This window comes from Equus quagga, chromosome 11 (assembly GCF_021613505.1).
Source record: "Equus quagga isolate Etosha38 chromosome 11, UCLA_HA_Equagga_1.0, whole genome shotgun sequence".
Classification (NCBI taxonomy): domain Eukaryota; kingdom Metazoa; phylum Chordata; class Mammalia; order Perissodactyla; family Equidae; genus Equus; species Equus quagga.
The window spans coordinates 106,493,812-106,504,544 of record NC_060277.1 but is presented as its reverse complement, the minus strand read 5'-3'; the positions used below and the strand labels follow the sequence as shown (position 1 = coordinate 106,504,544).

Sequence of the window (10,733 nt, the reverse complement as noted above, 5' to 3'; positions counted from 1 at the left end):
ATGCTGTAAAAGAACATTTTGAAAAATATAAAACAAAGAGCTTTCAAAGTGGTCAAAGACGAATGTAAAGTGATATATTTCAGACCGGAGAGATGGTGTAACTTACTCCTGTCACTGCTGCCTGTTTATTGTGTTTGTCTGGTTGGCCTGGCAACCAGCTCATGCCATTTCACTCATTTATAACGTTCCTGTAAATGTTAGGTAGGCCTGGATTTATTATACACTGTCAACACCTAAAATGGAACCCACTGCTTAACGTAGTTTACTTGGCTGGATGCCTCCGCCTCCTTAAAAAAAATAGTGCGTGTGTGTGTGTGTGTGTGTGTGTGTGTGTGGTGTGTTAAAGAAAAAAAAAAAATCCTGTATTGCCTCCAAAAGAAATGGAGCCCAGGCATAATTGAAGTTGGGTGGCATGGGCTGTGTCAAAGGAGCATTTGAGCTCAGGAGCCGTTGTGTTGTTGGGTGGAGACATCTGAGTCACAATATTTGTGACTTGGGTTAGAGGGACAGAGGACCAAGAGTCATGTTTGCTGCTGAATTTATCATCCCCAATGAAACCAGATGGCCAATCACTGTTGTCCAGAAAGGCCTGTGAACCATCAGAGGATGAATCATAAGCCTATTAGAAGTTGGACAGATTTCTTTCCTTCTTAGTCACATGCTAGTTTCATCCGTCTGCTCTATGACAAGGCAGTTTGATGGAGGCCCAAGAGATACCATCCTAGGCTACGTTTGCAGACAGATTTAGTCGAGCTTATATATACCATGGAGATAGCTCGAGCATTAAGGTGAAACAGATTCAGAGAGCCAAAGTGGTTTAGAAATATTAAAGAGAAATGTGATACTCTGGCTAAAACCAACGCCGGCAGACTCAGACCAACATAATGAAAATCACAGACAGGTACCTCTGCTGCTTTGCTCTTGGTCAGCCGCACGTTGAATCAGTGTCCTAGTCATTCAATTCCTTTCCAGAAGGGGGTTGGCTTTTAGTTAGAGTGGACTTTTGTTGATAGCTCTGTTCAATGTCAGTGAACAAGTCATTAAATCCTATAATCTTTTGCCTACCTGGGATCAGTAAGTTCATCCTGTCCGTTCCTCTATCAGTGTGCATTTTAAACAGGATGATTGGGTGTCTAGGCTGAATGCAAAGGTTGACAGAAGCTGTGACACCCTCCTGTTAGGCTTTGCTTGAATTCACATTCTTCCAACCTCCTCTCTGGTTGTGCATCTAATCATTATTTAAAAATTTTAAAAAGTGGAGAAGATTCTTATGAGAAAAATTACCATGAGCACTCAGGCAATTTGAGAACCAACGCTGTTTTGGTAATTATGTCTTTTTGTCAGTTGGATAATTGTTATAACTACGGCTCAAAGTTGTTTGGGCTTACAAATCGTCGTTTAGAGGAACATTTTAAAACAGATCGAATCCATTGATTAAACTGTATTTTACTCCCATCTCCAAATCTACCTTGAGTATTTTATGAGTTAACTAGGAAGGCAAATTTTTCCTGGAAGAAGACATTTTTCTCTACTCTCCAGACTCCAAACCTAATGAACATCTGGCATAAACTTTCTAAGGGAAAATTAGAAAATTTGTTTTTAAAGGTCTAAATGGTATGTGTGCCCTCTGACCCAGGACAAATACGCTTTAGGGAATTTTCTTAAAAGAAAAAAATATATACATAATGTATATGTATATATAATGTAATGCGTGTGTGTTATTTATGTGTGTGATATATATACATCTATAATTGTAATATATGTACATATATGTAAATATATATAGATTATGTTTCAAAGTGTTGAGAGGTTTGCATTTAGGTGACACAAATACACAAAATTTGGATGTGTGTGTATACATGTGTGCACACATACATATATGTGCTTCTTTTTTGTGTGTTGAGTAGGTATGCAAAATTTAAATCAGACAAAAATTATAACTTTGATATTTCTCTAGAAAAAAATAGAAGCATACAGGCATCTACCCCAAATCACCTGGATTACGTAGCCACTGTGGCAGAAGAATTGATTAGAGAGTTCATTTAATGCTCGAAAGTGGACTTGGCCAATGTTATTGCCACTGCACCAACTGGTTCGTGGATGCCGCAGACTGATATGATTCGTTTTTAGTGCTTTATAGTCATTTCATCTGCCTTCTGAATAGGGGCTTCCTGGACACTTCTGTGACAAAAGAGTCATTTCTGGTGATGGAGGTCTTAGGGCTAATCTATGGGACAGCATGGCATTTGGAAAATGAAAACCTTTATTAGTTAGTCAAATAGCACTTTTCACAACAAAATTTTACAGCGAAAGCTAATTTGGGGGTGTTTGTTTTTTGTGTGTTATATTTTGTTTTTATTTTTCTCTGTGAAATGATCCACTGTTTGAATTTATCCTTGCTGGCTCCGGCAGGAAAGTGAGATCGTCAGCAGTGATGACGTATGATCCTGCTGGTGAGCTGAAAGGGAACTGCACAACGGGACAGCAGTCTAGAACAAGCCGGAAAGGAAGGACACTAGTTATGGATGAGGCCCTTCTTTCTTCACGAATCTGGTGTTTTAACTTTTTTATTCAATGAAGTACGCATATATGTCTACTTGTGAGTTTTCTGTTAGTCCAGTTTTTCTATTTTTTGCCTTATACCACGTTTCTTTTATTCACGACCTCTTCACTGTTTTCTTCATTATCTTGTCTACACTCAAATTATTATTTAGATGAACTCCAGAACCACCTCACCAATTAAAAAATACCACATTGGATTTTAATTGTAACTAACAAACATTTATAAATTAATTTTTAAAACTGCATTAGTAAGTGTTCTCAGTTAAGGGCATGGTCTTGTCTGAATCCTTGGTTAACTTCCTAAAAGTTATTGTAGTTTTTAGTACATGAATATCATATTTTCAAACTGGTTATTCTGGAACATATAGAAAAATTATTGGTGTCTGTGTGTATTTGAGGGGGAAAAGCTGCCTATGCAATTCCCTTTTGACTTCTAATAATTATTCACTTCATTCTCATGTGTTTTATGGGCATCAAATATTTCATCTACAAATAGTGACAGGTGGTCTCCCTTTCCTGGTTGCCAGTTTCATTGCATTGACTAGAACTTCTAGAACAGATGATGTAATTAATGGCGGATAGCTCCATCTCTTTTCTGACTGTAATGGGAATTCTTCCATTTATGTTTAAGTATTTCATCATATGTATTTTATTGTTGCATAAGACAAATGGGTTTTTTAAATTACTAATTACCTTAGACATATATGGAGAGATTTTTCTTTTTACATATTCATGTGACATGCTATATACATAGAATTCCTAACATTAATCTGTATTAAATTTGGGATACATCCTGATTGGTTACGGTCATTGGTAAATTACACGAAAATACGAGTCTCTGGCTGTTGTTTTCGTTAATGTATTTCATGCCCTAGAATGTTAGCTCATAGTAGGTCCTCAATCAACATTTCTTGCATGAATCAATATAATTAAATTCCCAAGAAATGTCAGTTCTTAAGTGGATAAAATAGCATCTCTTCTAAAAAGATTTATAATTCTTATAAAGCATTTCCACATAGGTTATATTTCAGTCGCATAAATTTTCATCATAAAATTCAAATGCTTTATTCTGCTCTAGCCATTCCTGGTTGTTTCTCTTAAACGTTTGGCCCATTCTCACCTGTGGTCTCCGCACCGTTTTTCCCTCTGCCTGGAACACTACTTCTAGACATCTGCATGGGTAACTCACCTCGTGCATAGCTGTGCACGTGTTATCTTTCAAGGCAGTCCGCTCTGACCACCCTATTTACAAGCACCACTCCCCTTTCCCAGTCTTCCAGTCCTTTGTACCATCCTCTGTTTTTTCCGTAGTCTGCATCACTGTCTAACACCTTATATAATTTGCTTACTAGCTCATTGTTTGTCTGCTCTCTATCTGACTTTATTTCATTGATCTATTCCCCACATCTAGAATAGTATCTGGTATATAATAGGGACTTAATAAATACTTATTTAACAAATAAGTTTTGAAAAAATATACTCTAAGTCTCATCTGGTATACTATAATATAATGAAAAAGACACTCCAGCAGAAAACTGGTTTGAATCTGGGTTTCCATCATTTACTAGCAGAGTGACTGTGGGCAAATTACTTAAAACTCTGAACCTCATTTTTCCAATGTACACAAAGCACACAGCAATTCTCACTGCATCGAGTTCTCTAAGCATCAAATAAGATAAATGGATGCCAATCATCCAGTAGAATATCTTGTGCACAGTAGATACAGAATCAATATTAATTCCGTTCTTTTCTTTTTTGTTTTTGGTGGGGAAGATTGACCCAGAACTAATATCTGTTGCCAATCTTCTTCATTTTGCTTGAGGAAGATTGTTGTTGAGCTAACGTCTGTGCCAATCTTCCTCTACTTTGTATGTGGGATACTGCCACAGCATGGCTTGATGAGCAGTGCATAGGTCCACGGCTGGGATCTGAACCAGCAAACCCTGGGCCGCTGTAGCTGAAGCAGAGCACGTGAACTTAACCACTATGCCACCAGGCCAACCCCAAACACTAATTCATTTTTACTCGATATTTAATAAAATTGTATTTAATCCTTTAAAAATTGCATACTTGGAGGAAAATCATATTAGGTAAATTAAATAAAAATGTTATAAATGGGAATGTAATTATGTGATGCATTATCATGCGACAAGATCCCTAAATATTCTGGAAGACCCAGAGAATAATTAATCACACATCATCCCTTCAAGTGTTTGAAGATAACTGGCTTGTTTCCTCAATCCTAAACAATCCTATTACTTTGGAAATCTTCTCCATGTGATTTGCCCTTCTGATTATTCACCATTCTGGCCAAACTCTTTTAAGCATACGTTAGTTGTTTTGTGACCTTCTAAAACCATGGACCACAAGCTTTATTTGAATTATCCTGAAAGTGCAAAAATCTAAACTCAAACAAGTTACAACTCCCTCCCATTTCAAGACTGAGATGGAGTTTCTTGTATGTTCTTTTAAGTACATTTACAAATTCTTTGTCCTGACCATGCCAGCTAGAAAAGCCTGATTTCTACCTTCTCTGAAGGTACATAGGATGGCGTTGAAAATGGCGCTTTAAGAAAGAATCTTGTCACATCATATCTGCTGATGCATTCCACTTTGGTTCTTGGTAGCTTCTTCCATAAACATGATAAAGGAGTTTCTGCAACTCTGCATAAATGACCACCTACATAACGAGATCAAATCTTAATTCTTGGTGACAAACACAGTAAATATATGGGTAGTTTGTTTAGGCTCTATTTTGAAATGACTAAGTAGCCTGTGAAAACAACGTTTAACAGGCTCATAAAAGTATGCTGTCTACATAACTAAGGTGGACTTTGTTTTCATGTTGCCTATTACAGACTATAAACAGGAACAGTGGAGTCTATCTTTTATTCCACAGAGCTGTAAAATGTCCTGGCTGTGACAACATACATACTAAACACACTTTGTAAAGATGTTGCATTTATTTTATATTTAAATGAAAGCAATAAACAACAAAAAAGTAAAAGGCAGATAAACCCATTACACTTGAAATGTACTTAAAATTAAATAAACTATAGAGGAGTTGTATTTTAATATAGACATTGTTATTATAGAGGAGAACTTTCCTGCAGCAAAATTTGCATGTTTAAAGTTGCTCTTTAATCAATCTTAGATAACATTTCTGACAGCACAGTGGCAGGCCCGTGTCAGTAGAGTCATGAGTACCCTTTTTAATTATCTCACAATTTGCTCACTGGTTTTGGGTAATTGGAACAATTTGCTTGCAGAAACCCGTGAGGAATCAGATGTTAATTGACTTTGTCTTGCTTAATCAGCCCCGCGACAAACAGGCTTCATTTCCCTGACTGTTTCTTAAGCTGTGTGCTGGCATCCTGTGATACAGTGGAAAGAAAACATACAGACAGTTGCCTTGGTATCGACTGGCCAAATCTGATTATGACTCCAACTCCAAATGGAGAGATTCCAGGGTTTAACAGAGGGGCCTAGAGAACACAGTCAGAAATGTGAAATGACACCGAAAAGTGTTTGTATGGTTTACATACAACACAGTTAAAAGGTAATACACTTTTAAAGTCAGGGTTCAAAACTCTTTCTGATTCCACTGCTGTGATCTGGAACAATTTGGATATAATATATGGCTCAGTTTATTTCTGTGACCCGTTTGGTTGGCTGTTTAGAATCGTCCCTGGTATCACAATTCAGCATTCTTGATTCATCTTCTCCCTTGACAATAACTTCCCACTTTCTCCTTTACCTTTCTGCCCTGCCCTTCTCAAAGCCCCCTAATAAATATAGTTAAAGAGCATCCAGGTTATCCAGAATCCAGTAGATCACTTTTTAAAAAATCCAACCTTTTGGTTAATACTCTATTTTTCCACACCCTTTATCATATGGGCCCGAGAGTAAACCGTGAGCGACAGGGAGGGGTGAAGGATTAGGCAAAATTTAGAGTAATTAAAGAATACTAGTTTTTCCTATCAGTAGATCTTTTTCCATGTGTCAGCCATTGTCCCTCAAATGCTTTATCTTGTTTAATTTTTGCATCTTTCTCATGCGAGACAGCTACTATTTAATCCTTCCCATATAAATCTCAGTTCAGTCGCTTAATGGTTGCAAGCCTGGGGCAGATGTCTTAGTCTATATCTCAGGTCCCTTTAATACATATTGTGTGATGACATAAGCTTACGGATTTCAAAATGTTAAACACTTGCATTCCAAATTAAATCTAGTTTGATCATGGTGGAATCTCCCTATACAACGTAGGATTCAGGTATTCAGTTTGATGGTATTTTCCCTGGGATTTTTGCATCCAAGTTCATGAATAAATGAGCTTTTTTTCCCTCCTACTTTTCTTAGATGACTTCAGTACCAAATGTATACTGGCTTCAAAGAAGGAGTTAAGACACAGGTTCTCCATCCTCTGGAAGATTTGAGTAAGACTGAAATCACATCTTGTACTTGAAATTTTGGAAAACTCTCTTATAAAACCCTGTTGCCCTGGTATTTTCTTTGTTATGCTATTTTAAATGTATACACTATTTTTTTTTAAGCGTAATCGTAGGGATTTTCAGGGTATTCTCTTTGAGTACTAAAGTCTACAAAATTATCTATTTTATCTCATTTTCAGATTGATAAAAAGTTGTTCATCATGACCTTTCTTTTAAATCTCTGTTGTGTCTGTATTTATGCACCATTTCCTTTCCTAATTATAATATTTGATCTTGAGAGAAGTTTATCAGTCTTTCCACAAAACTTATTTTGGGCTTTGTTGATTTCTTTTTTGAATCTTTGTGTGTTTTTATTATGCTAATTTATGCTCTTAATTTTACTCTTTCTTTCCTTCTATGTTTTGAAGATTATTCTGTTATCCTTTTTCTAGCTTGTAATGATGGATGCTTAGCACATTAATTTTCAGCCTTTCTTTTTTCTAAAACCGTGTCTTCCATGAAACTCTATTTTTCATATACCTCACAATTATTGATATGGAGTGTATTCATTTGTACTCCATAATTATATTTCAGATTTCCATTATGTTTTCTTAGATGTGCATTTTTATTACCAAGTGTATATAGATTTTTATGTTTTTCTTGACTTTTAACATCGTCGTACTATTTACCAAAAACATGTTGTATATGTGACCTATTTTCTGAAATTTATTGAGCCCTGAATTATAGCATAGTAGCATATATTCAATTTTCCTAAAGTTTTAATGTATGCTCAAGAAGAAGTTGTATTCTGCAACTGTTAGATGCATAACGGCATGTGTGTCCATTAAATCAAGTTTGTTAGTTGTGTTGGTAAATATTCCATAGACCTAATTTTTTTGTTTGTTTGCAACTTATCATTGAGAGAGGTGTGGAAACCTCCCAGTATGATTATGAATCTGTTAATTTATTCTTGCAGTTCTATCCATTTTTGATTTTTATATTCTGGAGCTAAATAAGTAGGTGATTACAAGTTTAAATTTTTTTCTTATTGATGAATTGAACTATTCATTATTTATTATATAGTAGCTATTCTTGATAATGCTTTTGTCTTAATGTATCTTTTGTATGATGTTAATATTGAGATGTCAGCAACCTTTTGGTTAGTATATCCTGAGTATATCTTTCAAAGTTTCTTTATTAAAAAAATAATAATCTGTGTCTTTATGCTGTAGAAAAGTGTCATATGAGCAGTACAGACAACAGGGTTGGTATGTCCTGAATACATACTTATAAGCTTGGATTTTTTAAGTATAATTTGCTCATCTCTGTCTTTTAAGTGACAAGGTTAGCCCATTTATCCTGTCAATGTTATTGAGCTCATTTATAGTGTCTGACTTTATAATTTCTATTTCTCTCTCCTCTTTTCTTCTTTCAATCTCCTTTCTTGTGTTCTTCAGGATTGGTTGAGATTTTCTGAGTTGTTGTAGTTTGTTTTTCTTCTTATTTTTCCATATTCAAAAAGATTTCACTGGGTTTTGAATTAATCTATTTTTACCCTTCTAGAGGTTACTCTGGAAATTATATAATGAATACTTAATTAAGCCCAAAGTTTACTATTTTAAAAATTTAAACTAGATTTAGAATTGATCTTGGTATTACTACTCTTTTAGAGATTACTCTTGAAATTTTATCATGCATATTTGTTTACTCAAGTACAAAGCTTAACAATATATTAAACCTTATTTTCAACCCCCTTCTTCTCAAAAAAACATAAAGAGCTCATGAGGACTTAACATCCCCCAATTTACATGCTATCAATTTCCTGTATTTTATTACTGTCCTTTAAAAATCACTTTTTATTTTAAGTAGTAGTATTAATATTATTGTTTTAAACCAGATAATGTTTGTCTAGATTTAATATATTTTCACCATTTTTTCCTACTATTTATTTTTGCATCTTGAATTTCCTCCTAGATATATTTTTCTTCTCCTTGAAGTATATTTTTAATTCAGTTTATTAGTGGAAAATTTGCTTTTTTTATCTGAGAATATTATTATTTTATCCTTGTTTTTTAAAGAAGGATTAGCTTAGTACACTATTCTGGTTCGATAATTATTTTCCCTAGCACTCTACTCCGAAAATTCCACTGATTTCTCATTTCTATTGTTACCTTTAAGAAATTTGCTATCGGTCTAATTCTTATTCCTCATTGGTGAGGTGTCTTTTCTCTCTATCTGTTGTACCACAAATTTATAAGTTAAACTTTGATTAATTTAAGGGTGCTTACCTGCCATCACGGATATTTTCTACTTTCCTTCTCTATTTAGTAGTAAGAAAGATGCCATTGTAAAACACACACAAAAAAAGCCCCAAAACTTAAACCAGGTGAAAAACATAACTATTACATGCCTTATTTAATTTTATATAACTAGATATTTAGAGTAGTATATATACATTGTATATATAGACAGACATATATATCTTAAATATTTTAATGTGTCATATTTATTTAAACAAGTAAATAGGGGAAACCATAAATAGCTCTTAAATATCTGGTGCCGTGTGGATGTACTTATTTGGGGGTTTCTGTAGTTTAATATTATGCCCAGAAGAATTTTTAAAAAATCATCACCCTCATGTAATGCTGTATGAACAGGCCATTAAAACACTTTTGATCCACAGCCAAGTTTTGCACTGTAGGGTTGGGATATTCTGAATAAGTATTTGTGAGTTGAGTTCTTAACTAAATCAAACCTAACCACGTTGCATGGTTGTCCATGACATTCTTCTGCTGTTTACGCAGCATAGTAACAGTTGTGGAATCGACAAGTAAGGAGGGCATGGAAAGCTTGGAGGGAGTTCAGAGAAACAGAATGATGATTAAAGGTTTAGAAAATCAGACCTTTTAGAAAACATGAAAGGAACTAGATTTCTGTAGCTTGAAGAAGAAGTAACTGAAGAGTTATTTAATATTAGTTTTCAACTTAATGAGGAACTCTCAATAGGTGATGGTAACCAAAGGTCCCCTCTCTCACGAAATAAAGCCAGACAACATAGCATTTGAATTCAATAAGGGGATATGGGTTAACCATAATTCATTACCTAATGATCATAATTGTTTAATGTTTTGATTAAATTCGGAGCTGGATCAGAGACCATTTTTCTTTGGTCTTTCTGCTTTATATGAGCCACTATCACCAATTCCTGAATAGAATGAACTAGGTTTTCACACTACTTTGCATATCATTATTATAACAGCATCTGCAAATACCCTAGTAAGCACCTTAATGTAGGGCATCACATAATTTACCTCCTGTCATCAGAGCCTGGCAATTAGAAGGTGCTTACAAGACTTTTGTTAAATTGAGTCGAATGAATTGGGAATTACTCTATGACTGTTATGATTACTGTGTCCCACACATCATAGGAAACTGATTTCACTTTTGGAGATGGAGCATTATGAAGTCTTCAAAAAAGAGGCAGTATTGAATTTGATTTTGAAGGATACAAATGATTTTTTAAAAAATTAACAAGCAAAAGTTAAGGGAGAGGACTAAGTCTGATCAGAGATAGTAGACTGAGAAGTGGGTAAGTCTTTCTGGTGGTGTTCATGTGCACTGGGGATTAGTACAGTATAAGACTAGAGAGAATTGAACATAATTATGAAAAAAATATGTCAAGCTAAGGAGTTGGGATATTATGATACACACGTCTCCCAGAGTATGTTATATAAAATATTC

General features: G+C 34.8%; 1 long non-coding RNA gene across 1 annotated transcript; it reads left to right on the top strand.

The window, feature by feature from the left end:
* The first annotated feature begins 751 nt into the window (after nucleotides 1-751).
* On the top strand, nucleotides 752-7,102 carry LOC124246617 (uncharacterized). The gene is made up of 3 exons (XR_006890535.1): nucleotides 752-901; nucleotides 2,413-2,579; nucleotides 6,922-7,102. It is a non-coding gene; the product is annotated as an uncharacterized LOC124246617 (long non-coding RNA).
* The last annotated feature ends 3,631 nt before the right edge of the window (nucleotides 7,103-10,733 follow it).